Here is a 26,726-nt window from a genome sequence, read left to right as displayed (position 1 = left end):
ATGTCTTTTCCAGCTGCAGCACTGTTGGATACTTGTGTGTTTTACCGGATTCCTAATATTCACGGTACACTCTTTAAATGGTCGTAAGGGAAAATTCCCACTTCATCGCTACCTCCGATGTCCTGTGTCGCATCGCTCGTGTGCCGACTATAAAACCACGTTCAAACTCACTTAAATCTTGATAACTTCCCATTGTAGCAGCAGTAACAACTGCGCCAGACACTTCTTGTCTTATGTAGGCTTTGCCGACCGCAGCGCCGTATTCTGCCTCTTCACATACCATCGCCAGAAGATGATGGGTACGAAACTCATCGAAACGTTGCGACAAGACGAAGCCACCACTCGGATGATAACCCGAGAAGAATTCACCATTGGAATACGCCGAGAAAGACTGCAATATCAATTACCTCTGTATTTGAATGCGCATGCCTATACCATTTCTTTGGCGCATCAGTGTATATCCTCCCAGGCCTGGTAACAATCTTTAACGCAAACAACACTAATGCACTCTGGTGATTGTTCTTACGATTACAAAGAATTTACATAACCGCCGAGGGCGTGTACGTGCACGAAGTTATATTGACATTCCGTCATGTCTTCTAGTTGTCTAATTGCTTTACTTTTGTTGTCAGAGAGTGCATATGGATGTGCACAGTACAGTTATTAGTGTTGAATGTATGAGAGATTTCTAACGCACTGCAACCAGTCATTGGCAGTGATATACGACTGACACAAAGAAATGCATTTCAAGTTTTTTATCTGAAGATGGTCGTGTAGACTGAAACAAGCGTCTAAGAGAATTCCAGAACGAGATTTTCACTCTGCAGCGGAGTTTGCGCTCATATGAAACTTCCTGGCAGATTAAAACTGTGTGCCGGGCCGAGACTCGAACTCGGGGCCTTCGCCTTTCGCGGGCAAGTGCTCTACCATCTGAGCTACCGAAACGCGACTCACGCCCCGTCCTCACAGCTTTACTTCTGTCAGTATCTCATCTCCTACCTTCCAAACTTTACAGAAGCTCTCCTGCGAACCTTGCAGAACTAGCACTCCTGAAAGAAAGGATATTGCGGAGACATGGCTTAGCCACAGTCTGGGGGATGTTTCCAGAATGAGATTTTCACTCTGCAGCGGAGTGTGCACTGATATGAAACTCTTCCTGGCAGATTAAAACTGTGTGCCCGACCGAGACTCGAACTCGGGACCTTTGCCTTTCGCGGGTAAGTGCTCTACCACCTGAGCTACCGAAGCACGACTCACGCCCGGTACTCACAGCTTTACTTCTGCCAGTATCTTGTCTCCTACCTTCCAAACTTTACAGAAGCTCTCCTGCGAACCTTGCAGATCTAGCACTCCTGAAAGTTTGGAAGGTAGGAGACGACTTACTGGCAGAAGTAAAGCTGTGAGGACGGTGCGTGAGTCGTGCTTGGGTAGCTCAGTTGGTAGAGCACTTGCCCGCGAAAGGTAAAGGTCCGGAGTTCGATTCTCGGCCCGGCACACAGTTTTAATCAGCCGGGAAGTTTCGTCTAAGAGAATTATTTATCTCAGCGACTGAAGATTTTAGTCGCAATGCCAGTTATGCAGCGCATTACAGTTGTAGATTACCACTTTCCAATGGCAGTTACACATGGCTGGTTTGTGACTAGAAATATGGAACCTTCATCCAGGTCCGGAGGTCGATAGGACGCTAACATATAATCGTCCCCCTGGAAATGTTCGGCGAGCATTGCTCCACATCTTCTAACGCACGATGTGATAGCACAAAGTTCAGAGTTATTTGATAAAAAAAGGAGAGGAAACCCCAGGACGCACTGAACGTGCAGAATGGATGGCACTTGCCCCGCCGCAGGAGGACCGGTGACGTCACCCGGTGTGGTGCGCCGCGGAGCCGCGGTGGGCGCGGCGTGTGGGGGCGACATTACTCGCCGCCGCCCACGACCTGTCAGCGGGCTCGTGTGTCTCATTTGTACTTGGCTCCCCGGGGTGCGGCGTCAAAATTTGTCGTTGTATATTCGATCGCTTAAGCGCTTTGTCACTCCTGGTTTTCCTTGTTCTACCGCTCCCACGTGACATCGTTAGGATTTACGGTTCAAGTTCGTTCCACCGTCCTCCATATTATTAATGACATGTAGATGTAAGTAACACAAGTTCTCTGTTACTACAGTAATATATAAACTACTTTCCTTAAGACCATAAGCTTTCGTTTCTGTTTCAACTCTTTTTATTATTGCTGTCTTCCTGTCACTGTTTTCACTGACGTAATTAATTTTGGTTCGATATTTACATGTGTCTTGAAATACGTTCTTAAAGCCGAGACATATCCTTTTATCCTAGAGGATCGAGTACATATTCAGAATATCACAGTAGCAGACTAGATCAACATTGCACCTGCCGTAGAGAAAGGAAACTGGTGTGGGATCGCGAGCATGTGCCTTTTGGAGACTATGATCTAAAGTTGGGCCTGTCGCTTAATACCGTTCGCTTCTTAGAAAAGGTAAAGACCAATCCGCCATTTGATCGTCTTCATTTAAGCCTTCCTTAACTGGGGGTAGCAGCTTTTGACTAGTAATCAAAACGTAATGAGTCCCGGATTTGATCCTAGTCACTGTTTAAATTTTGAGTAAAAATCATCAGCAATTAGGACCGAAGACTTCTTGAATAAAGAGTCATTCTCGTGCTGCCAACGGCCTCGCTGAAGAGAGAGGAAGAATGGACGTAGGTTGAGGACATCCCCTAAGCCTTAGGATGAAAACTGTTCATAAAAGGTAGAAGATGATGCAAACGGCACTGGAAACCACAACATTAAAGACAGATTATGTTTATCCACAGAACATAGGGCCTTAATAGAAAAAAAGGGTAATGATTCTCTCTCCATTGGCAAAAGATTCCGGATTAATATCACATTCGAATCTCTGGAAGGGGACAGAAGATCAGGAGATCATCATGTTAAAAGTAAATAATCAGAGAAAGAATAACATCCTACGAGGTGGAGCTCTGAATATCAGAAGCTTGAACTTGACGAGATAACTAGAAAATCTGAAAAGAGCAATGGAAAGGCTCAGTCTAGGGTCAATGAAATGAATCGAAACAATATAAGTATTTTTGGTTGTACGAATATAGCCGGCCAGAGTGGCCGAGCGGTTCTAGGCGCTATAGTCTGGAATCGCGCGACCGCTACCGTCGCAGGTTCGAATCCTGCCTCGGGCATGGATATGTGTGATATCCTTAGGTTGGTTAGGTTTAAGTAGTTCTAAGTTCTAGGGAACCGATGACCTCAGAAGTTCACAAATGTTCAAATATGTGTGAAATCTTATCGGACTTAACTGCTAAGGTCATCAGTCCCTAAGCTTACACACTACTTAACCTAAATTGTTTTAAGGACAAACACACACACACACATGCCCGAGGGATGACTCGAACCTCCGCAGGGAGCAGCCGCACAGTCCATGACCGCAGCGCCTTAGACAGCTCGGCTAATCCCGCGCTGCTACCTCAGACGTCCCATAGTGCTCAGACCCATTTGAACCTTTTTTTTTTGTACGAATATAGACTAATATCAACAAAAGCAAGAGGTAGTATAGCTAGAGTAAGATTCCTTTTGAACAGGAGGTTGGGGCAGAGAATCAGTTATTGTGAACAGTTCAGTTCAGTGTTTTCATCAGAATCGACGGCAAACCAACGCCATCACCAGTAGTTCTGTTGTATATGCTGATGACACAAGCAAAAGATGAAGAGTGAAACGAAGTATATGTGGATATTGGATGCGTAATCCTCTATGTAAAGGGTGACTATAAACTGATGATCATAGGGGAATGAAACGCGTTAGTAGTGGAAGGAACAGAAGAAAAAGTTCCAGGAGAATATGGGCTTGGAAGTAGGAATACGAGAGGAGAAATACTGAGTTCTGCAGTAAATTGCGGCTAGTGACAGCGAATGTATTGTTCGAAAATCACAAAAAGTTGTATTATAACACGGTGAAGCAGAGATTTCTAAATCACATATTGGATTGTAAGGCCTACCCAGGAGCAGATATAAACTCGGTCCACAATTTGGTAATGATGAAGAGTTGTTGTTGTTGTTGTTGTTGTGGTCTTCAGTCCTGAGACTGGTTTGATGCAGCTCTCTATGCTACTCTATCCTGCGCAAGCTTCTTCATCTCCCAGTGCCTACTGCAACCTATATCCTTATGAATCTGCTTAGTGTATTCATCTCTTGGTCTCCCTCTACGATTTTTACCCTCCACGCTGCCCTCCAGTACTAAATTGGTGATCCCTTGATGCCTCAGAACATGTCCTACCAACCGATCCCTTCTTCTAGTCAAGTTGTGCCACCAACTCCTCTTCTCCCCAATTCTGTTCAATACCTCCTCATTAGTTATGTGATCTACCCATCTAATCTTCAGCATTCTTCTGTAGCGCCACATTTCGAAAGCTTCTATTCTCTTCTTGTCTAAACTAGTTATTGTCCATGTTTCACTTCCATACATGGCTACACTCCATACAAATACTTCCAGAAACGACTTCCTGACACTTAAATCTATACTTGATGTTAACAAATTTCTCCTATTCAGAAACGCTTTCCTTGCCATTACCAGTCTACATTTTATATTCTCTCTACTTCGACCGTCATCAGTTATCTTGCTCCCCAAATAGCAAAACTCCTTTACTACTTTAAGTGTCTCATTTCCTAATCTAATTCCCTCAGCATCACCCGACGTAATTCGGCTGCATCCCATTATACTCGTTTTTCTTTTGTTGATGTTCATCTTATATCCTCCTTTCAAGACACTATCCATTCCGTTCAACTGTTCTTCCAAGTCCTTTGCTGTCTCTGACAGAATTACAATTTTATCGGCGAACCTCAAAGTATTTATTTCTTCTCCATGGATTTTAATACCTACTCCGAATTTTTCTTTTGTTTCCTTCACTGCTTGCTCAATATACAGATTGAATAACATCGGGGAGAGACTACAACCCTGTCTCACTCCCTTCCCAACCACTGCTTCCCTTTCATGCCCCTCGACTCATATAACTGCCATCTGGTTTCTGTACAAACTGTAAATAGCCTCCCCGTATATTACTCCTGCCATCTTCAGAATTTGAAGGAGAATATTCCAGTCAACATTGTCAAAAGCTTTCTCTAAGTCTACAAATACTAGAAACGTAGGTTTGTCTTTCCTTAATCTAGCTTCTAAGATAAGTCGTAGGGACAGTATTGCCTCACGTGTTCCAATATTTCTACGGAATCAAAACTGATCTTCCCCGAGGTCGGCTTCTACTAGTTTTTCCATTCGTCTGTAAAGAATTCGCGTCAGTATTTTGCAGCCGTGACTTATTAAAGTGATAGTTCAGTAATGATGAAGAGAAGACTGAGGTATAAAGAATCGTGCGAAAGAATCAGTGTGGAAAAACATGGGATACTGAAGTACTGAGGAATTATATAAAGCGTTTGAAATTCTCTAACGTTGTAGATACTGTGATAATGAATACCATAATACGCATTTCAGTTGAAGAAGAATGGTAATCTCGAAAAAGGGCAATCACAGAAGTTGGACGAATAAACATAGGTACAAGGAAGGTCACTGCGTAGAAACCTTGAGTAACAAAAAATATACTTCAACTGAATGACGAAAGAAGCAACAACAAAAATGTTCAGGGGACGACAGAAATGAAACAACGTAAGTCACTTAGGAATGAGATAAAAAGGGAGTGCATGCAAGCTAAGGCGAAATAGCTGCAGCTTTAATGTGAGGAGCATCGAAAAGGAAGGACTTATTCAACATATAGAAAAATCAAAACAATCTTCGGCGAAATTGAAAGCGCAGAGGGGGAAACAGATATATGAAAAAACTACGTTGAAGATCTCTGGAGTGGAGTGTTACAGGACCATTATCTGGACCACGAACAGCTAGTTCCCAGCGTTCAGCTGCACAAGGTCCAGATAATGTCCCTGTGACATCTCCGCCTGATGACAAGTCTGCGGCGACCTAAAGGATAGTTAATGGTGCAATAAATCGTATGAGAAATCAAAAAAGCGACTAGTTGCATATTATATCCACATAAACCAACAATTAAGACACAGTTGCAGTGCGTCATCTACAATGGATGTAGTGAAAAATATTTATAATGTCGTTATCGTAAAACAGTGTTCAGTCGGTGAGCATACTCTTAGTCTTTTGGTAACGTTGCTTCGAAGTTAGTTTAGGAAACAAAGATCACAGCCGGTGCTCATCACAAGGATACAGTGTTTAGGAGGGCAGCTTCACAACAGAGGAATAAGGAACAATTAGGGCAATAAAGGCATGCACCAAAAGGTAAGGCAACGAGAGTTAACATAGTGGCTATAGACGTCATTAATAATTGAGCAATTAAATAAAATACGGGAAGTAGTTAGAGGCTGCACCAACTGCGCAGAGTTATCGTCTGTGACTGCCGCAAGCATTTCCCCACACTCACGAGATACTAAGCGGTCTTCTGCTAGGATGATCGTTGGGTTCCCCCACACGTCTTCCGGCTGACTGTCTCACGTGCAGTCGCCGGTGCTTCAGCCTGGTAAGTACGGAACACTGGCTTATACTCTTACGGTGTACTGACCATTGCAATGGAACGTGACTTCACCCTGTATTTATCTTTCAGCGTATAAGTCTCTAGCTCTCGCTGAGTATCGTTGGCGTTCTCCGTAAATGAGAAGCATACCGACTTGTTCTTCCAAGGAATACATCATTCACATTCGCCTGATTCGACGATACTAGTCTTACCGTTCCTATTAGTGTTGTACTGCGAAACCGTCGAATGGTGTTTAATGTCAATGGCGCGTTAGATGGATACGCCGTTTTCGGCGAATATTAAACTGTTTGCGCGATATATGAGAGAGAACTGTCAGAGAATGTGCTTGAATAAGATCCGATGTGATAAGGAATACCACTCAATCCATGACAAGAAGATTGCAGCACTGCATTAATACCAATGGCCATCACTTCGAACACATTCTGTAAATGGATGTTTATGCCACCTTTGTGACCTTCGTTGACCTTCAAAAACCTTAGTGTTACACATCATTGGAATCGTCTCGATAGCCGCTATCAGAAAATAAGTACCAAACTATATCATCCCAACAAAAAAAAACAAAGTTGACCATATCTCTGAAGCAACCCCACCCAGCAAAAAAAATTTTAAAAAAGTCATATTATGGCCCCCGTTGTCCCATGCAACTGTTGTTCCACAAACTTTTCAGCTCCTGTAATACTTTCGGAGTTATTCTTGGTGGCAATAGTTAGTAGCTCACCCTGTATGTTGTGAACGGATTGGTTTGACTGTGGCTCGTAAGCGTGGTTTCATTTGTGAATAAAATTGTACATAGAAACGCCTTATCACTTTGCAGTTTTCGTAGCTACCATTTGGAGAACAAACTGATGATAGAGCAGAATGTGGGAAGAGTGAAATGCGTTGGAATGTCGTATGCGCAGAACACTACTCTGGCTGACCAGTTTCCACGTTCAAGTTGCAAAACGGGTATTGAGTGTTACCGCTGTTAAAACGGTAGCTACATTCCTCTCATCATTTGCTGTTCTTTTTTTATATTTTATTCTTCATATTTGAAGTCTCTCGAAATTTTTGTATCATGTTTGCAAAAACAGACGATGGGCGGTTGGTGCGATGAGGATAGCTTTCAGAACATAACCGCACCTCCACTGCAATAGTTCGGCGGCAAACGACATACAGTTTTTCGACTGCACACGCACTACGAAAGTCTGAAACATCATGAGGCAGTTGTCTGATTGCTGTAACAGCAGAGCGCGTGCTGATGGACTTCAAGTGTTATGTTAAACACACAAACCGTATCGGATTTATCTGATTGCTTACATTGTGTGCAGTAAGACAGGCATTGGTGGAAGCTCTACATCTGTCGGCGGACAGGGTTTTGCGGCTCTGTTGACTTGTTACTATTTGATCAAGTTTCACACGCTTTAACCCGTTAAAATCCTCTACGAATGCTATTTCAGTCCAGTAGAAAGAATTATTTAGTTCCATTTAGAGATAACAAAGTCTGTGTCATAATTCAGCAGCTATAACTGATAAGAATTAGTTGTATTCGTCACAAAATTCACACCATTGTTCGCTGTAACTTAGCGAAAACTACATTTGTGTATTTTAACTTGTTGTGTATGCCATAAGTTTGTCCTGTCTTAGATGGCACGCCTATGTATTGATTACTGCCAGATCATAACCAGTAAATGATTCTGGAAACTGGATGTAAATGCAAATATATTTCAAGCTACTCAAGACACTTCATAATAAACGGAGGATAAACGTAGGTATGTACTGAATTATTCAAATGTACACAGCAGGAATTACCATATCGCCAGTACTCTATCTTAGCAATTGGAAACGGGCGGGTAAGCAACATTAAAGATGCTAAGCCTACTTGAAAGTACTAAGAGCTTAGGTTAAAGACCGATCTGGCCTGCAGCATAAAAGAACACTCAGCTTGTTCGCTGCCCCCTCATTCTTCCTCCTACTGGAACAAGGTAGCAGTGAACAGCTCATTGTTTACTAAGTGGGATGAATCACAGTGCGGTGACAATCCTAATTAATTTGTTCAACGTTTCTTCTTTGTGTTTTTGGGTGCCAGTTGCAAGCGGCGGCAGAAGATGAATGCCAAGCCGTAAGAGAAGGAAAAGTAAACAAAACTGTAGGCTAAACAGAATAATGTTAACTGACTGCTGTTTCTCGGGGCGGCGTTAATCAGGACGAACGCCCGCCTCGCGCTACACAATGCTGACGCGTGAGCCAAACTTGGTTGTGCGACGTCAGAGAACAGAAGGGGCTCTCTGCCTATCACACTCCTGTCTTGGTGAACTCTTTAGTGGCCTTCGGCTTCGATTCAGTAGTAGCTTTTTCACGTTAGCATCTGTGTTCATTGTTCTCCCATACCTCACTGGTATGTTGCTGAGAGTTGACAAGCGAGGTGGCGCAGTGGTTCGCACACTGGACTTGCAGTCGGGAGTACGATGGTTCAAAACTGCCTCCCGACATCCAGATTTAGGTTTTACGTGATTTCCCTAAATCGCCTCAGGAAAATACCGGGATGGTTCCTCTGACAGGGCACGGCAGATTTTCTTCCACACCCTTCCCTCATTCCGTGCTCGTGCTCCCTCTTTTAAGACCTCATTGTCGACGGGACGTTAAACTCTAATCTTCTCCTCCTACAGCTAGGATTATTTATGTCTGGTAATCGTTCATAACAAGTACGCATTGCAGCATTAATCAACATTTACGCAATACTTTACATCTCGTTTTCGTAATTATGTTGACTTGTTACTATACTACATACGTCTGTCATATAAATCCGTGGGAACACACACACACACACACACACACACACACACCATATATATATATATATATATATATATATATATATATATATATATATATATATATATATGACGCGATGTACATGTTTAAAATGGAGTTTATAAATATTCTTCTGCAAGACTGCTCCGGCCTTGTGGCCGAGCGGTTCTAGACGCTTCCGTCCGGAACCGCGCTGCTGCCACGGTCGTTGGTTCGAACCCTGCCTCGGGCATGGATGTGTATGATGTCCTTAGGTTTACTTAGGCTTAAGTAGTTTTGAGTCTAGGGCACTGATGACCTCAGATGTTAATCTTCGTACATCCACAGTTGAAATGGATCACAGTGGGACGTCAGCTGGTATAAATTTATATTAAAAATGAAGAAATTCCTCCAGATTTATGTACGGTGTCGATTTTATTTTGGCAACTAGTTTCAACGTTGTAACAACGTTATCTTCAGGCCCATATACTTGTTGACGTCAACTGCGTGCGATTGGTACTAGAAGTCAGTGGTGAGATGTTAAGTCCGATAGTGTTTAGAGCCGTTTGAACCATTTTGCAAGACCGCTCCGGGAATACTTACTTTACCACTTCATTGAAGTAACCGTTGAATCCATATCTAATTTCGATATCTGCATATTAATCACCAAATAATTGGTCTAACATTGTCACAACGTTCACCAATATGCACATTACTTGCCACCGCCGATGGTACAGCCGAAAGTGCATACTTACAAAAATCACTGGGACAGGGTGGTGTCCGTGGTCGAGAATACGAGAATATATGATCTGAAGCTCGTGGGTACATCGAGTGGACGATGTGGATGTTTCTAAACAACGACAGTTTGCTGTTGATCTGTGTGGAGGGTACCTACTTATCAGATCTCGTGTATGTGCTTTTCCGTACCTTGTCCTGCACAAAGGCCCGGATAATACCAACGATAATAAAAATAAAATAGAAGAAGGAAAGACCACAGTACATCCGTACTGTTGAAGGGGCACTGATATACATTGAGATAAATGGAAATGAGCGCTTGGCGTCATTGGCCGGGAGCCCCCTTGCGGGGCAGGTCCAGCCGTATTGGTGCCGGTCTTATTACATTCGATGCCACACTGGGTGACCTACGCGCCGGATGGGGATGAAATGATGATGAAGACAACAGAACACCCAGTCCCTCAGCGGAGAAATTCTCCGACCCAGCCGGGCATCGAACCCGGGCCCGTAGAACGGCAATCCGTCACACTGACCAGTCAGCTATCGGGGAAAATTAGAGCAATTACGTATCTAATGTTCATGACATTTTTGAATCCCAGAAGAGAATGAGAAAAAAACACAAACTGAATTCGATGCACTGTCTTACAGACTAGAAAAACGCTGGAATTTTCGGTGAATTTTCTATGTCCTACGACTGCTGGTCTGGTGATGCTCTAAAGCCAAAATGGCGGGTGCGAGCAGCGACACACGTGTCTGAAACAGAGGATGATGGTCTGCTTATACTTGTATCTGAACACTGAAACAAAGAAGACATCATGTGGCTCTCAGACTTCACAGAACTTACCACAGATACCTTCCCCTGTCTCGTTTGAGCCAGTCTGTAGAAGCTCCTATGTCCTGCATGAATGATGTCTTGGGACTCTGAGATGTCGTAGAACTTCCTGTGAATGGAGCATTCCGACTGATTCGTGCTGAATTTATTGCTGCTGCCAGTTTGGGAGCACTGTCCGCCACTTTCTGCAGACTGACAAATTACGAGACTTTCAGTAGCAAACTATTTTGTAGAGGTCAAAAGACGTACAGCAGCCTAATTTCACTGACAATTAAACCCAGCAAAAGTGGTCTACAGATCATTAGATACGGATACTACAACCAATGACACAACCTCAATTAAACTGCTCCGCTGGTGTCGAGGAAAGCTTCAATTTTTCGTCGTGAAACCGACCTCCAATCGGGCTATATCAGGCCAAACAATTGTACCATCATACCGTTCCAATGTAGTAAATACAATTCGTATACTGCACCATAAAAACTCACCACTTCTGTATCCTCAATATAGCTATCGATCAATAATACTCATACACATATCGCGAAGACACTCAGATCTCAAAAAACGTAAGCATGTGCACCATATATACGAACATCAAAAAAAAGGTTTGCATCACCTCGGTTCCGAGAGTTCCGGAGCCCGTACAGAAAACTGGAATAGAGATCAACATAAACATCATTTCCGCCCATTTTATTGTTCATGAAAACCATAAATTGCATGTTGTACCATCATACAGCGAGACCTTCAGAGGCGGTGGTCGAGATTCCTGTACACACCGGTACCTCAAATACCGAGTAGCACGTCCTCTTACATTGATGCATGACCGTTTTCATCGTGGCATACTATCCACAAGCTCATCAAGGCACTGTTCGTCCAGATTGACTCACTCCTCGATTGCATTTGGGCGTAGATCCCTCAGAGTGATTGGTAGGTCACGTCGTCCATAAACAGCCCTTTTCAATCTATCCCAGGCATGATCGATAGGGTTCATGTCTGGAGAACATGCTGGCCACTCTAGTCGAGAGATACTGTTATCCTGAAGGAAGTCATTCACAACATGTGCACGATAGGGACGCGAATTGTCTTCCATGAATACGAATGCTTCGCCAATATACTGCCGATATGGTTGCACTGTCGATCGGAGGATGGCATTCACTTATTCTACAGCCGTTACGACGCCTTCCATGACCACCAGCGGCCTACGTCGGCCCCACATAATGCCACCCCAAAACAGCAGGGAACCTCCACACGTTGCTGCACTGGCTGGACAGTGTGTCTATGGCGTTCAGCCTGACCGGGGAGCCTCCAAACGCGTCTCCGACGACTGCCTGGTTGAAGGCATAGGCGACACTCATCGGTGAAGAGAACGTGATGCCAGTCCTCAGCGGTCCATTCGGCATGTTGTTGGGTTCCTCCGAGCCATAATCCGTAGGTCATCCACTGCAGTAGTAGCCCTTGGCCGGCCTGAGCGAGACACGTCATCGACAGTTCGTGTCACTCTGTATCTCCTCCACGTCCGAGCACAATCGCTTTGGCTCACTCCGAATCGCCTGGACACTTCCCTTATTGATGTGTTGGAACAGGTGGGCGGTTTCAAGTACTTAGGACGCATATTCTCACAGGATGACAACATAATGAAAGAACTGGAAGCGAGGTGTAGCAAAGCTAATGCAGTGAGCGCTCAGCTACGATCTACTCTCTTCTGCAAGTCAGTACCAGGACTAAGTTACCTGTGCACCGTTCAATCTTTCGACCAACTTTGTTGTATGGGAGCGAAAGCTGGGTGGATTCAGGTTACCTTATCAACAAGGTTGAGGTTACGGATATGAAAGTAGCTAGGATGATTGCAGGAACTAGTAGATGAGAACAATGGCAAGAGGGTGTAAACAATGAAGAAATCAAAGAGAAACTGGGAATGAACTCTATAGATGTAGCAGCCAGGGTGAACAGGCGTAGATGGTGGGGTCATGTTACACGCATGGGAGACGCAAGGTTACCCAAGAGACTCATGGGTTCAGCAGTAGAGGGTAGGAGGAGTCTGTGCAGACCAAGGAGAAGGTATCTGGATTCGGTTAAGAATGATTTTGAAGTAATAGGCTTAACATCAGAAGAGGCACCAATGTTAGCACTGAATAGGGGATAATGGAGGAATTTTATAAGGGGGATTATGCTCCAGACTGAACGCTGAAAGGCATAATCAGTCTTAAATGATGATGATGATGATGATGTGTGTACAACATTAAATGTTTCTCATGAGGTCTGTTGGTCATCCCCCGCGGCCAGCTGTCACGAGGCAGCTGACCCCGCACTCTGGCCTGGTGTGCGATCAGAGCGTCCTTCGTGGACAGCAGCCACTCTCTGATGATATGATGTTGGGTTGTAGGGCGCTCAACATCATGGTAATTGGCGCCCTTACAAGTTCCCAATCTTTCCATTTCCAGTCTCGCCGCGTCTCGAATGATGCTGAGGTGATGATGTTGATAACAACACAAACGCCCAGAACCATGACGGAGAAAATCCCCAGAATCAAACACAGGAACCCGTGACCCGGGGGCAGCAGCGCTAGCCACTACATCACGAGCTGCGGACGCGGCAGCTCTCTCAACTGATGTACAAAGGCTGGGTTGGTTCCCCCTGTACAAAGGCGTCTATTGGCGGTATTGTTCTTGGTCTGGCGTGCTTGCTGCTGTAGTTTCTGCAAAGAGTTGCGATCATCTATAGACTCTACAAGAATATATGTATTTTTACGTATTTTGCCAGATGTTGTTGTTGTTGTTGTGGTCTTCAGTCCTGAGACTGGTTTGATGCAGCTCTCCGAGCTACTCTATCCTCTGCAAGATTCTTCATCTCCCAGTACCTGCTGCAGCCTACACCCTTCTGAATCTGCTTAGTGTATCCATCTATTGATCTCCCTATACGATTTTTACCCTCCACACTGCCCACCAGTACTAAGTTAGTGATCCCTTGATGCTTCAGAACATGTCCTATCAACCGATCCCTTCTTCTAGTCAAGTTGAGCCCCAAACTCCTCTTCTCCCCAATTCTATTCAATACCTCCTCATTAGTTATGTGATCTACCCATCTAATCTTCAGCATTCTTCTGTAGCACCACATTTCGAATGCTTCTATTCTCTTCTTGTTTAAACTATTTATCGTCCATGTTTCACTTCCATACGTGGCTACACTTCATACAAATACTTTCAGAAACGACTTCCTGACACTTAAATCAATACTCGATGATAACAAATTTCTCTTCTTCAGAAACGCTTTCCTTGCCATTGCCAGTCTACATTTTATATCACATATTTATACATTTTATATCATTTATCCGATATAAACATTTTATATCCTCTCTACTTCGACCCTCATCAGTTATTTTGCTCCCCAAAAAGCAAAACTCCTTTACTACTTTAAGTGTCTCATTTCCTAATCTAATTCCCTCAGCATCACCCGACTTAATTCGATTACATTACATTATCCTCGTTTTGCTTTTGTTGATGTTCATCTCATACCCTCCTTTCAAGACACTGTCTATTCCGTTAAACTGCTCTTCCAAGTCCTTTGCTGTCCCTGACAGAATTTTCCAGATAAAAAGAGGTAATTATATCTCTAGAAATCTGAAATGTTAGCGAGGTCATTACGTGGGGCGTGTTGCAGTTCACTGAGTGACTAGAAACGTATATCGTCCGCGAAGATCTCACCATGAAAATTCGAAAACGGAGGAGACTGGTAGTTCCACATGTGTTTTTTAACGATTACTGATGTCAGGGCTTGCGCTTTACAAAGTCAACTAAGATTTTAATATTTATAATCCTGTGTGTGTCTCATGCCTAGAGAACCGGCAAGGATCTTTTTCACCTGTTTTTTTTTTTCGCCCTTTAGACGCACACAACACACATCACAATCGATGCTCCCTTATCCAAACAAATATGAGAATTATGGAATGGGAATACAGGTCATCATCTTGTAAATTGACAAACGCACGCCAATATTGGATCTTCTCAAATTTCCACGGATACTCGTAACATACACAGGACCACCAAGGCTGCCCAACGCCTACTGAGTATTAGTTCGCTATTCACTCGTCTAGAGGGCAACAAGCTTAGGTCAGCTGCAACGTTTGTACCACACCCTATCCAGTTTGGGTGACTCAGCGACAGCTCATACCATAAGCTGGAAACGTTATCTCTTTCCAGCCACTGGCTACCTCTGCCACGCACCAGCACGCCATGCAGAATCGTCCTAGGAAAGCAGCCACACATTTATCATTGTAATTACAATTATATATAACGATCGTGGCGGCAATCTGATGACATTCGACAATAAGCAAAGTATAAGAAATACCTCCTCCTGACGACTGTCGTTCTGGAAATATCAATATATATACCATTCTTATGACTGGACATAATTTTCCACGTTCAGCGTTTATCCTCTATATGGCTATTGATGCGCTGTAATCGCAGTTTTTCCATTCAAATCCATACCACATTTACTACTCGACAGAGTCATTTTCTTTGCACACTGACCGCAGAAACGTTGCACTACAACACATACTTTATAGGCCTGCTGATCACAGCGAATCTATCACACATCCCTTACTAAGAACAACACTTTGCCAATAACTGAATATTGGTGGTACCAAACAATATTGAGTGAAAATCTGCCATGAACAGACATGAGCCGGCCGGAGTGGCTGCGCAGTTCTAGGCGCTACAGTCTGGAACCGCGAGACCGCTACGGTCGCAGGTTCGAATCCTGCCTCGGGCATGGATGTGTGTGATGTCCTTAGGTTAGTTAGCTTTAAGTAGTTCTACGTTCTAGAGGACTGGTGACCTCAGAAGTTGAGTCCCATAGTGCTCAGAGCCATTTGAACCAATTTGAACAGACATGTATCATATGATTTCGTTGTGAGTGGTACCAATGTGTCTTAGAAAGACAGAAGTAATCAGTTTAATAAGCGACCAGCTATTAAAAACACGATCACACTCACTATGTTATTGTCACCCTGCATAAAATGCTGTCTTCATTCTACAGGCATACACAAGTATTGCTAATGATATCCATGTTAAAAACTATACAAGCTTCATAAATCGAGGTACGGTATTGCTTTCAAATAAAGTGGTCTTCGACACAAATGCCGCGACAATGAATGTAGACGGTGATCGCTGGGGTGTGTATTGATAGACCGAAAGCGTGGGTGCACGTCGCCGGTGGTGTAAGCTCTAATGAAACCTCCCTTCTCACCGAATTTAGAAAGTGATTCGGCTAAGAAACGTGGTACTAGCATCTCCCTCATTCAGCCGCTAGATATTTCCCACGCTAACAATCAGCATTTGTACCGCATTCCATCTTGATGCCATGTAGGCGGTGTAACAGTGGTTCTGCGATATATCCACTGGATTATAGGAGAGGGAGGAAGATGGTTGATCGTTGATTGGTCACATACAGTAGATGTTGGGATATGTGAGGAATCACTTAAAATTGCAATGCTAGATCGAGATCACAAGAAAAGTATAACATCCTATGACCAATATTCTGGCTTTTCAAAACTATTGTGTTATACTTTCTCGTAGATTCGCTGTGTGCGATTTGGAATCAAGTTTCTCCATTCAGTTACATACTTGTGTTTGATCCTATGGGAACAATTACAGCTACTAGCAAATCACATTCATTGCACTCTCATATCTCGAAAAAGTCACCTTTTTCGAACCTATCTGCTAGGGACCACATACAGTAAAACTCCAACGTCGTTTTAGACAATCCCCCTGTATCTTGTAACAGTTTCTCAGTCTCTGCCCCACCATACCTGCAGCTTTGTCCATGTGACCATCACAATTTAAGTCGGAACTGAGAAGTCAGAGAGCACTGCATAAAAACATCCTGTGCAACCCATGGCGAAACAGGGTGGGCTGAGTTAATTCTACAGGATGGTGTTTTGAGTACTGTGTGGAAATGGAAACAGACCTTCGTAGCTCCACCAACTGTGTACGATGTGTAAGACCAGCGCCATACGAAGCTTTCTCCTGCAAAACATAGAAGTAGAAAATACAGTACAATTAGTTACGTTGGTGTTTCTTGTTGGGAAAATTAGGATGAGTCCACATCATGTGCGAACTGGTAGAAGGTCGAGGATTTTGCGATGAATTCGTGTCTGTCACCTAAACATTCTCTGTACCTCTGTTATTTTGTACTATCCAACAGAAAAAAGCTGCAAACTATAAAAAGTCTGCTAACATTATCTGCTATAGAAATTTTACGACGTCTCTCTCTTCCGATATATCGGGAAACAAATAGCGTCCGTGTGTTGGCATTGACCATATGTGATGATCTCATTAAATATACATGTATTCGTCCACTGTAGCAGGCGACCAGTGATCAATCTGCTTGGGAAGACCAGTGTAATGTTTTGTGATTATACTGTAGGAGGACCATATCCCACAGAGCTACATTGTCCCATATCAACACTGTCGTCGGCCTGTGTGGCCGAGCGGTTCTAGGCACTTCAGTCTGGAACGGCGCGACCGCTACGGTCGCAGGTTCGAATCCTGCCTCGGTCATGGATGTGTGTGGTGTCCTTAGGTGAATTAGGTTTGAGTAGTTCTGAGTTCTAGGGTACTGATGACCTCAGATGTTAAGTCCCATAGTGCTCAGAGCCATTTGAACCATCAACACTGTCTTTTCCATCACATCTGTCCACTGGTATGCTGTTGATTGACTGACACCACTTGTTTGAGATGGAGAGAGTCTTGGTGGAAGGAACATCACCTTTCGATAGCTGCAAACTCTTGCAGTTTCCATATGTTGTGATGTCTTCCACATTTTTGTCAATAAGAATCGCTGCCTCTCTCTTTTGTTAGCCATCCTGTGTGTTGAGTGAGCAGCATAGTTCATACCATGCAGTGTATGGTTTTCTGTGAGAGCTAACGGATCAAAATGTGTTAATGTTGATTTAGCCCTTGACACAGAACTCGAAATCATGGAGGAAACAAAATGTATGGTGGTATACACAGGTGCAGTCATACATTGCTTCCATGTGTTATAACGAAACAGAAAATGTATCAAATAACAACACAGGGACTCTCTCTTGAGACTGATAGTCTGTAGGATATGGTCCTCCACTACAAGCTACTAAACTTTCCATTATTCGGTGCAAGCGACTTTTATTACTGGTCGCCTGCTCCAATGAACCTCTATATTTAATGGGATCGCCACATATGCTCGATGTCAGACGATATTTATTTTCGATATATGTATCGGCAGAGAGGAATGTGGTAATATATCATCGAGTTCTCTACTGGGTGGTATTAGCAAAGTTTCTTTAATTCGTAGTTTTTCTCTGTTGGATGGAACAAAATAATGACGATAGAGAGAATGGTTGGGTGATAGACAGGAAAGCACTCTCAAAGATGCAGGTCTCCTTCGGATTTGCAGTACCTACATGTACACACATCGAAAAAAGTTTTGCATCGCCCCAGTTCCCAGAACTCCTGAAGATAAACGTTGACTGTGGATATTGTATTACAGACACAGTCCCTTTGACTGTTCAGGGATGTCACTAAACCCGGCCTTAAGATGTAAACAACCAAGCACGATGAGGGCCTATTAGACGGAGGGGGTCCGACAATCGATAAGTTCCAGTCTTTCCACCACGAAGGAGGTGCATGGCTGGTGTTGTCTGTAGTTCAACCATGCCTAGACGGTCAATACTGCGATTCGATCGTGTCCGCATTGTTACTTCGTATCAGCAAGTGGTCTCAAGAAGGGAAGTATCCAGGCGTCTCGGAGTGAACCAAAGCGATGTTGTTCGGACATTGAGGAGATACAGTGAGACAGGAACTATTGCTCAGGCCACCCAAGGGCTACTACTATAGTGGATGACCGATACTTAGGAGGAACCCTGACAGGAACGCCACCATGCTGAATACTGCTCTCCGTGCAGCCACAGAACATCGTATTGCGACTCAAACTGTGCGCAATAGGCTGCATGGTGCGCAACTTCACTCCCGACGTCCCTGGCGACGTCCATCTTTGCAACCACGTCACCACGCAGCGCGGTAAAGATGGGCCTAGCAACATGCCGAATGGAGCGCTCAGGATTGGCATTACGTTCTCTTCACCAATAAGTGTCGCGTCGCATATGCCTTCAACCAGACAATCGTCGGAGACTTGTTTAGAGGCAACCCCGTCAGGCTGAACGCGTTAGACACACTGTCCAGCGAGTGCAGCGAGGTGGAGGTTCCTTGCTGTTTTGCAGTGGCGTTACATGGGGCCGCTGGTGGTCATAGAAGACGCCGTAACGGCTGTACGCTACGTGAATGCCGTCCTCCGACCGATAGTACAACCATATCGGCAGCATATTGGCGAGGCATTCGCCTTCGTGGACGACAATTAGAGCCCCCATCGTGCACATCTTGTAAATGATTTCCTTCAGAATAACGACAGTGCTCGAGTAGAGTGACCAGCGTGTTCTCCAGACATGAACCCTATCGATCATGCCTGGGATAGATTGAAAAGGGCTGTTTATGGACGACGTGACCTACCAATCACTCTGAGGGATCTACGCCCAAATGCAATGGAGGAGTGAGTCAATCTGGACCAACAGTGCCTTAATGAACTTGTGGATAGTACGCCACGACGAATACAGGCATTCATCAATGCAAGAGGACATGCTACTGGGTATTAGAGGTACCGCTGTGTACAGCAATCAGGACCTCCATCTCTTAAGGTCTCGCCGCTGTATTATGTTACAACATACAGTTTATGGTTTTCATCAATAAAAAGGGCGGAAATGATGTTTATGTCGATCTCTATTCCTATTTTCTCTACAGGTTCCGAAACTCTCGGAACCGAGGTGATGTAAAACTTTTTTTGATGTGTGTAGTTTGTAAGTGCACTGCAATGAAGTGGCCAAATCCTCATCCTTCTTCCAGTTCCCCTATGATGTGCATTCTTCCTAATTTTCCTGGTAAGAAACACCACGCTGATTGCTCGTACTGTCCAACTACTGTCTCGTGTTTCACGAGGAAGATACGTTTGGCGCTCGCCTTACACAATATACACAGTTGATGGAGCTATGATAAAATGTTCCCATTCCGCCATGTGGTCAAAACACGGCCGTGTATCATTAACTCGCCTCACCCTGATTATCCTCAGGATGCAGAAGGTGTTAGATATAGTGTTCTTCTCCTTCTGCTCTGTCCAGTTTAAATTGGTACGATCACATGGACAACGATGCAGAGAGGGCGGGGCAGAGATGATGAACTGTTACACGACGCAGAGGGATTGTCTAAGACCAGGTTGGAGCTCTATTGTGTCGGTTTCTTAGCACGTAGGTTCGAAGAAGCTGACTGTTTTAGAGGTATGAAAGTGTCACGAATATGATTCACTAGTGGCTGTAATCATGAGAAGACATCTCTGTAGAATCCAATGCAAGCATGTGATTGAAAGGAGAGATTTGATTCTAGATCGCACACAGTGTATCAACCAAAAGGTGTGACGGTACAGGTCTGAAAAGTCAGTGTACTGGTCATAGGGGTTTGTACATTTCCTATAATTTCAATCTAGCATTGCACTTTTTAAGTGATTCCTACTGTATGTGATCATTCTCAATCAACCATCATACTCCCTCTTCTATAACCCAGTGGATATATTGCAGGACCTCTATTACACCGGCTGTGTCGCAAAAAGTCAGAATGTGTTACAAATACTGCTTGTTAGCGAGATAAATATCTAGTGACGGCATGAGGGAGTTGCAGATATGACGTGTACCTGCGCTTTCGGTCTATTAGTACACATCGCAGGGATTACTGTCTATATTGAAGCTTGTATAGTTTTTAACATGGATATCGTTAGCGATACTTGTGTGCGTCTGCAGAACCGAGACAGTTTTTTATGCAGGGTGACAGTAACATACCCTTTGTGATCGTGTTCTTAATAACTGGTAGGTTATAAAACGATTACGTCTCTCTTCCTAAGAGACACTGGTACCACCCGTAAGAAAAACAAATGACAGTGACGTGGGGAACTGCGATTTCAACGCGTCGGTAACTGTAAGGGGAATGAAAGATTTTGCACCGAAAAATATGTCGTCATAAGAGAGATACAGATATTGATATCTGCAGAGCTACAGCTGTTAGGAGAGGATATTTCCGATACTTTGCTCATTGTCGAATGTCACCAGATTGAGGCTGAAATTCAGCATTTAATTGTAATTAGGCTGATAAATATATGGCTGGTTTCCTAGGACGATTCTGCCTAGCGTGCGGGTGAGAAGCGGCTGTGGCCAGTGGCTGGAACGAATTGACAGGTCCAGATTCATGCATCAGCTGTCGCTGAGTCACCCAAACTGGACACGGCATGGTGCAAATGTCCAACTCACGTAAGCTTGTCGCCCTGTAGGCGAGTGAATAGCTAACTAATACTCAGTATGTGTCGGGCAGCCTTCATGTTCGCTTGAGTGTTGCGAGTATTTTCCGTGGAACTTTGAGAAGATTCAATATGTGCATGTGGTTGCGTTGGACAATTCTTCCCTCCCATGTCCAGTGACCGGGTGATTGCTTGTACTCCCATTCTGCACCATGCCCGCCTATATTTGGTGAGAAAACATCCACTTTGATGCATGGTATCTGCACCTAGATGGTGAAAAAAAAAGAAAAAAAACACACAGGCTGAAGCGATGCTTGCCGGTTCTCTCGACATGAGAAACACATAGGAATATAAATATTAAGACCTTAGTTGATTTTATAAAGCGCAAGCATGATCAGGAATCTATTATATCACTGACATAGGTATTCTTTAAGAAATACAAATAAAACTACCAGTTTCCTCTATTTTCGAGTTTTCACGATGAGATCTTTGCAGACGAGATAAGTTTCTAGTTACTCAACGGTTTGCAGTATGTCCCACATAATTACCACTGTTTGTCTGTGGAAATATATACTGTGCCAGCGATCGGTTGCATACTTATATGTGACTGATATCGAGTACTATCGCCTTGTGGAAATACATATGTTCTTGTAATCCCATAGTCTGGAAATGATCGCAGCTCGTCGCAGAAACCACAGCAACAAGCACGTCAAACCAGAAACAATACTGCCAATGGACGCCTTTGTGCCGGGGGAACCAACCCAGCCTTTGTACACCAGTTTGGAGAGTGGTCGCTGTTGCCTGAGGGCGCTCTGATCAAGCATTAGGCCAGCGTGTGTGGGGGGCAGCTGCCTCATAACCGTTTTCCACGGCTGATGACCAACGAACTCGCAGGAAATATCTAGTGCGTGACAATATATATGGTACATGTGGTGTCACGGCCAAACACCGCTCTTGCTAGGTGGTAGCCTTTAAATCGGCCGCGGTGCGGTAGTGTACGTCGGACCCGCGGGTGCCAATATCAGTGGTTGCAGACTGAGCGCCGCCACACGGCAGGTCTAGAGAGACTTCCTAGCACTCGCCCCAGTTGTACAACCGACTTTGCTAGCGATGGTTCACTGACAAAATACGCTCTCATTTGCCGAGACGATAGTTAGCATAGCCTTCAGCTACGCCATTTGCTACGACCTAGCAAGGCGCCATTATCAGTTATTATTGATATTGAATCAAGTACCGTCAAGACCGACGTTCGTCATTAATGGATTAAAGTTAAGCATTCCAGCAGCTACGTCCGTTTTTCTCAATTCTAATTCCCTTGTCATGTTCCAGACCTCACGCCAGCCTGCGTGAGCTAAAACGCGTGCATTTCGGCCTCCTTTAGTTATACGGGTTGGCTCTCCTGCCAATCACAACGGTACATATGCTTAAGTTTTATGGGATCAGTCTGTCTTTTGGGAATATGTATGTTTGGTGGTCGATAGCTATATGGAGGATACATAAGTGATGATTTTCTATGGTGCAGGATACGAATTGTGCTTGCTACATCGAAACGGTATGGTGATACAATCGTTTGGCGTGACATAGCCTGATTGGAGATAGGTTTCACGCCGAAAAAGTCAAGCTTTTCTCGACACTAGCGGAGCAGTGTAACTGAGCAAGTGTCTTTTGGCGGTAGTTTCCGTATTTCGTGATCTGTAAAACACATTTTCAGGGTTTAACTGTCAGTGGAATTAGACTGCTGAATGTTTTTCGATCTGCGCAAAATAGTTTTCTGCTGAAAATCTAGTAATTTGTCCGTCTGCAGATAGTGGCTGACAATGCTCTCACACTGGCTGCACCAATTTGGCGGGAAAGTTCAGTAAGAACCAATCAGAACGCTCCATTCAAAGGAAGTTCCAAGACGTCGCAGGGACACAAGACATCCCTCAGGTGGGGCATAGGATTCGAAATATGAATATTAGCATTTAGGTATGTAATTGTTCTGATTTTCTCATCTGTGCTTGGACGTTAGTGTGCTTCGAAAAGTGAGGACAATAAAAAAATAAGAGCCTTAACGTCCCTGACTCCATCAGCAAATATAAACTAAGCCCATTCAGTATTTCAGAAAACTGATGAACACCAGGATACAGCTATTTTTCTCTCTCTGGCATCGCCTTCAAACAAGCAGCTAAAACTCAACAAGTAGTGAGCATCCCATTTACTGTTACAGAGATTTTTATTTCGACTGCCAGATATCGTCGTTTTGGTGAGTAAAATCGTATACTGCAGCTGATATCGGTTTTGGCATCTATTTTCCATAAATGCGCAAGAAATGTCTCAGGGAGGAAGGTTGGATGAAACCTGGGACGTTTCTCAAGTGTACCAGAACCCGCCGCGATCTTTTTAGAGTCTGTGTTCATGTGTGGCGGTATCCCTCAGAAGAAAACGTCTAAATACATCGCATTCTTGTGTCGTCTGAAAATCTCTCTCTCTCTCTCTCTCTCTCTCTGTCTCCGTCTCTTTGTGCAGACGTACATGTAGTTTCTGTGATTGGGTTGGGTTGTTTGGGAGAGGAGACTAAATAGCAAGGTTATCGGTCTCATCGGTTTACGGAAGGACGGGTAAGGATGTCGGCCGTGTCCTTTCAAAGGAACCATCCCGGCATTTGCCTGGAGCGATTTCGGGAAACCACGGAAAACCTAAATCAGGATGTCTGGACGCGGGATTGAACCGTCGTCCCCCCGAATGCGAGTCCAGTGTGCTGACCACTGTGCCACCTCGCTCGGTGGTTTCTCTGACATCTTCAAGATATGTATGTGACAATATTCGGCACATTGCTTAAACACCACATTTAATAACTCTGGAAGGATGCCACAACTTTGGATTACGTCACAGGGGGGAGGGGAGGGGAGAGGGAGCGTCAACAGCTCCTTCTGGTGGTGGTGTTGTGAACTATGTCTATTGGTCTCCAGACCTCATGGTGAACACATGGTGAACTATGCTGGAAAGAATCACACTTGCACATTCTTTAAGAGATGAGCTACTACATTTTGCATCATCCTTCATATTCTAATACAACATCCAGTGAGTTCTTCCCCTTTCATCTGCAAGGCGGTAGGCCCTCTGGCCTCTTCGTATACTTATCAAACTGCCATCAAACCAGCCTGTCTTGCATTTCTAAAATATGAATTTGCATGCATGCAAATCAATGTCATTTCACTATGACATTTCTTTTTTAGACAAAGTAGGTAATCGGATTCTATCTGGTGCATGTGTATCAAAATTCTGTTCATTTCAAATTGGAGACGGGTGAGATGCCAACCGCTCACAATAGCAGCAGACGATCAGAAGTTTGGGTTTGTGCTATTGTTTGGGACGTTTCGGAGAAATGGTCACCGAGGTGAACGGGTTAGCCAAAAGTGCGGCGCCGCATGTAGCACCCCAATAATCACAATCCTTTGGCGTTGGTCGCCAGAAAATTTCTGGCGCGAAGTCCTGGCGGAGGCTCTGATAGGCTGCTCGATTGTTACGTCACCACAAGTTCGCTGCCACTGTCGGGAATTGGCGAGAAGGAATGGAAATGTCGCCTATGTTGAGAGAGTACAATAGTGGTAGTCTAATTAATTTGTTGTAATTCCACAACTGACGAAAGCCATGTTTAATAATGACGACTGACTGAGCTCTGTCACAGCGGAGCGGTCACTGTGCTAGGGGCGGAAAAGAATTTTGAGGGATTTGATTCCTGGCCGCCTTAAGAGTAGCCCGCGTACGTTGCCACCCTCGATGTAGAGTATACTGTCGGTAATATACACAGCTTAGACCTGTAGTTTTTCAGTTGATTTTTCAGCCGTCCGAAATTCAAGTGAGATTTCTCAGCAGTGGTATCCGTAGAACCCCTTTGCTCTTTGGGTAATATCGTGGTACTGCAGCCAGATGTGAAACTATTTCTAACATAGGAATTTTGCTATCGTTTCCATTTCTTTTTGTTAGTGTTAGATCTGATCGCTTTTTTATGAAAATTTCTTTATGTATTACTGTGTGTACAACGGGTTCCACATTGGTCTCTAGGTTACCTCTTTTTGTTTTTGTTGTTGTAGTTGTGCTGCCCGTTTCTCCACGTCTCATTTTATTTGTTTTATGTGAATGACAGTTGTGTGTCAGACACGTTAACTAGAAATATTGATACATATGTCACGGTAGGTTATCAAAGTCATCGTTTTCTGTGGTGAGCAAATATCTCGATGATCAACACTGTCCCATTTCTTGTGGGCTGTCCTGTTTGTAGCTGAATTGTCTTTGGTTGGTCAGAAATTTTGGTTCAGTGTTGGGGCGAGTTCTGTGCGAGAGTGTAAATGGACGAGAGACTGGCTCACACGTAGATAGCGTGACGCCCTTCTAGCTTTGTTCCTCATGAACACGTTCGCGTATTAGTGCGTAAGTCCGTCCCAGGAATATTTGTTATGTGGTAAGAAAGCAAAGGTGTCCAGACTGCCCACACTCGCGACAAGAACGCAGGTTGTTTTAGATAGGAACTTGAGGTCTTGCCAGTTTTGGGAGCGACAAGTTCCATAGTCGCATGCTTAAGGTGTTAAAGAGACCATAGAACCCACCGTCGCCGTATGTGTGAAGGGTCACCCCACCGTCTTGCGACTGTCACAATATCACAACGCCCTTGGCCGTGTGCACACTGTACCGTAACCGATAGTGACGTGTTCGTTGTGCAAGTACCGCATACTGGTGTCAGAAGTGTGACCCAATCAAGTCACACCTTCTTTACTAATTTGTAGGCTTCGCAAACTTTTGTGTCATTGGATCTGTAGTAGGATCTAGCAGGACTTCATGAGTAACAATATATTTCGTGTTTTAGAGAATTTCAATTATTCTGATCGGCAGCATGCGGGCCACGGATATATCCACATCTTATTGTACCAAATGGGTGATACTCCTCGTCGCTAAAGAGTTCCCCACCGTCGCGGGAGCACACTGGGAACAGCAAGCTGCTCATTAACGTCAAATAAGAAGCGTAGAGTATCACTCGCCGTTTGTCATTTGTTCTCACCTTGCGTACATCAAACTCATTAATAAATTCGGTCATCTCGATGAAAGTGGTGGCTGATTTCCATTCTTTGTTTTTTATCATAGTTTGTTTGATTCAAAATGGTTCAAATGGCTCTGAGCACTATGGGACTTAACATCTATGGTCATCAGTCCCCTAGAACTTAGAACCACTTCAACCTAACTAACCTAAGGACATCACATAACACCCAGCCATCACGAGGCAGAGAAAATCCCTGACCCCGCCAGGAATCGAACCCGGGAACCCGGGCGTGGGAAGCGAAAACGCTACCGCACGACCACGAGATGCGAGCAGTTTGTTTGAGAGATATGTTGCAACTATTTTGTAGATGCTGTCCTCACGGAAGGGAAGCAAGGAAGAGGTCTCACTCTGACTCACCAACACACACACATACACACTAAGAGAGTGG

The sequence above is a fragment of the Schistocerca gregaria genome, chromosome 1 (genome assembly GCF_023897955.1).
Source record: "Schistocerca gregaria isolate iqSchGreg1 chromosome 1, iqSchGreg1.2, whole genome shotgun sequence".
NCBI lineage: Eukaryota > Metazoa > Arthropoda > Insecta > Orthoptera > Acrididae > Schistocerca > Schistocerca gregaria.
This window is presented reverse-complemented; position numbering follows the sequence as displayed.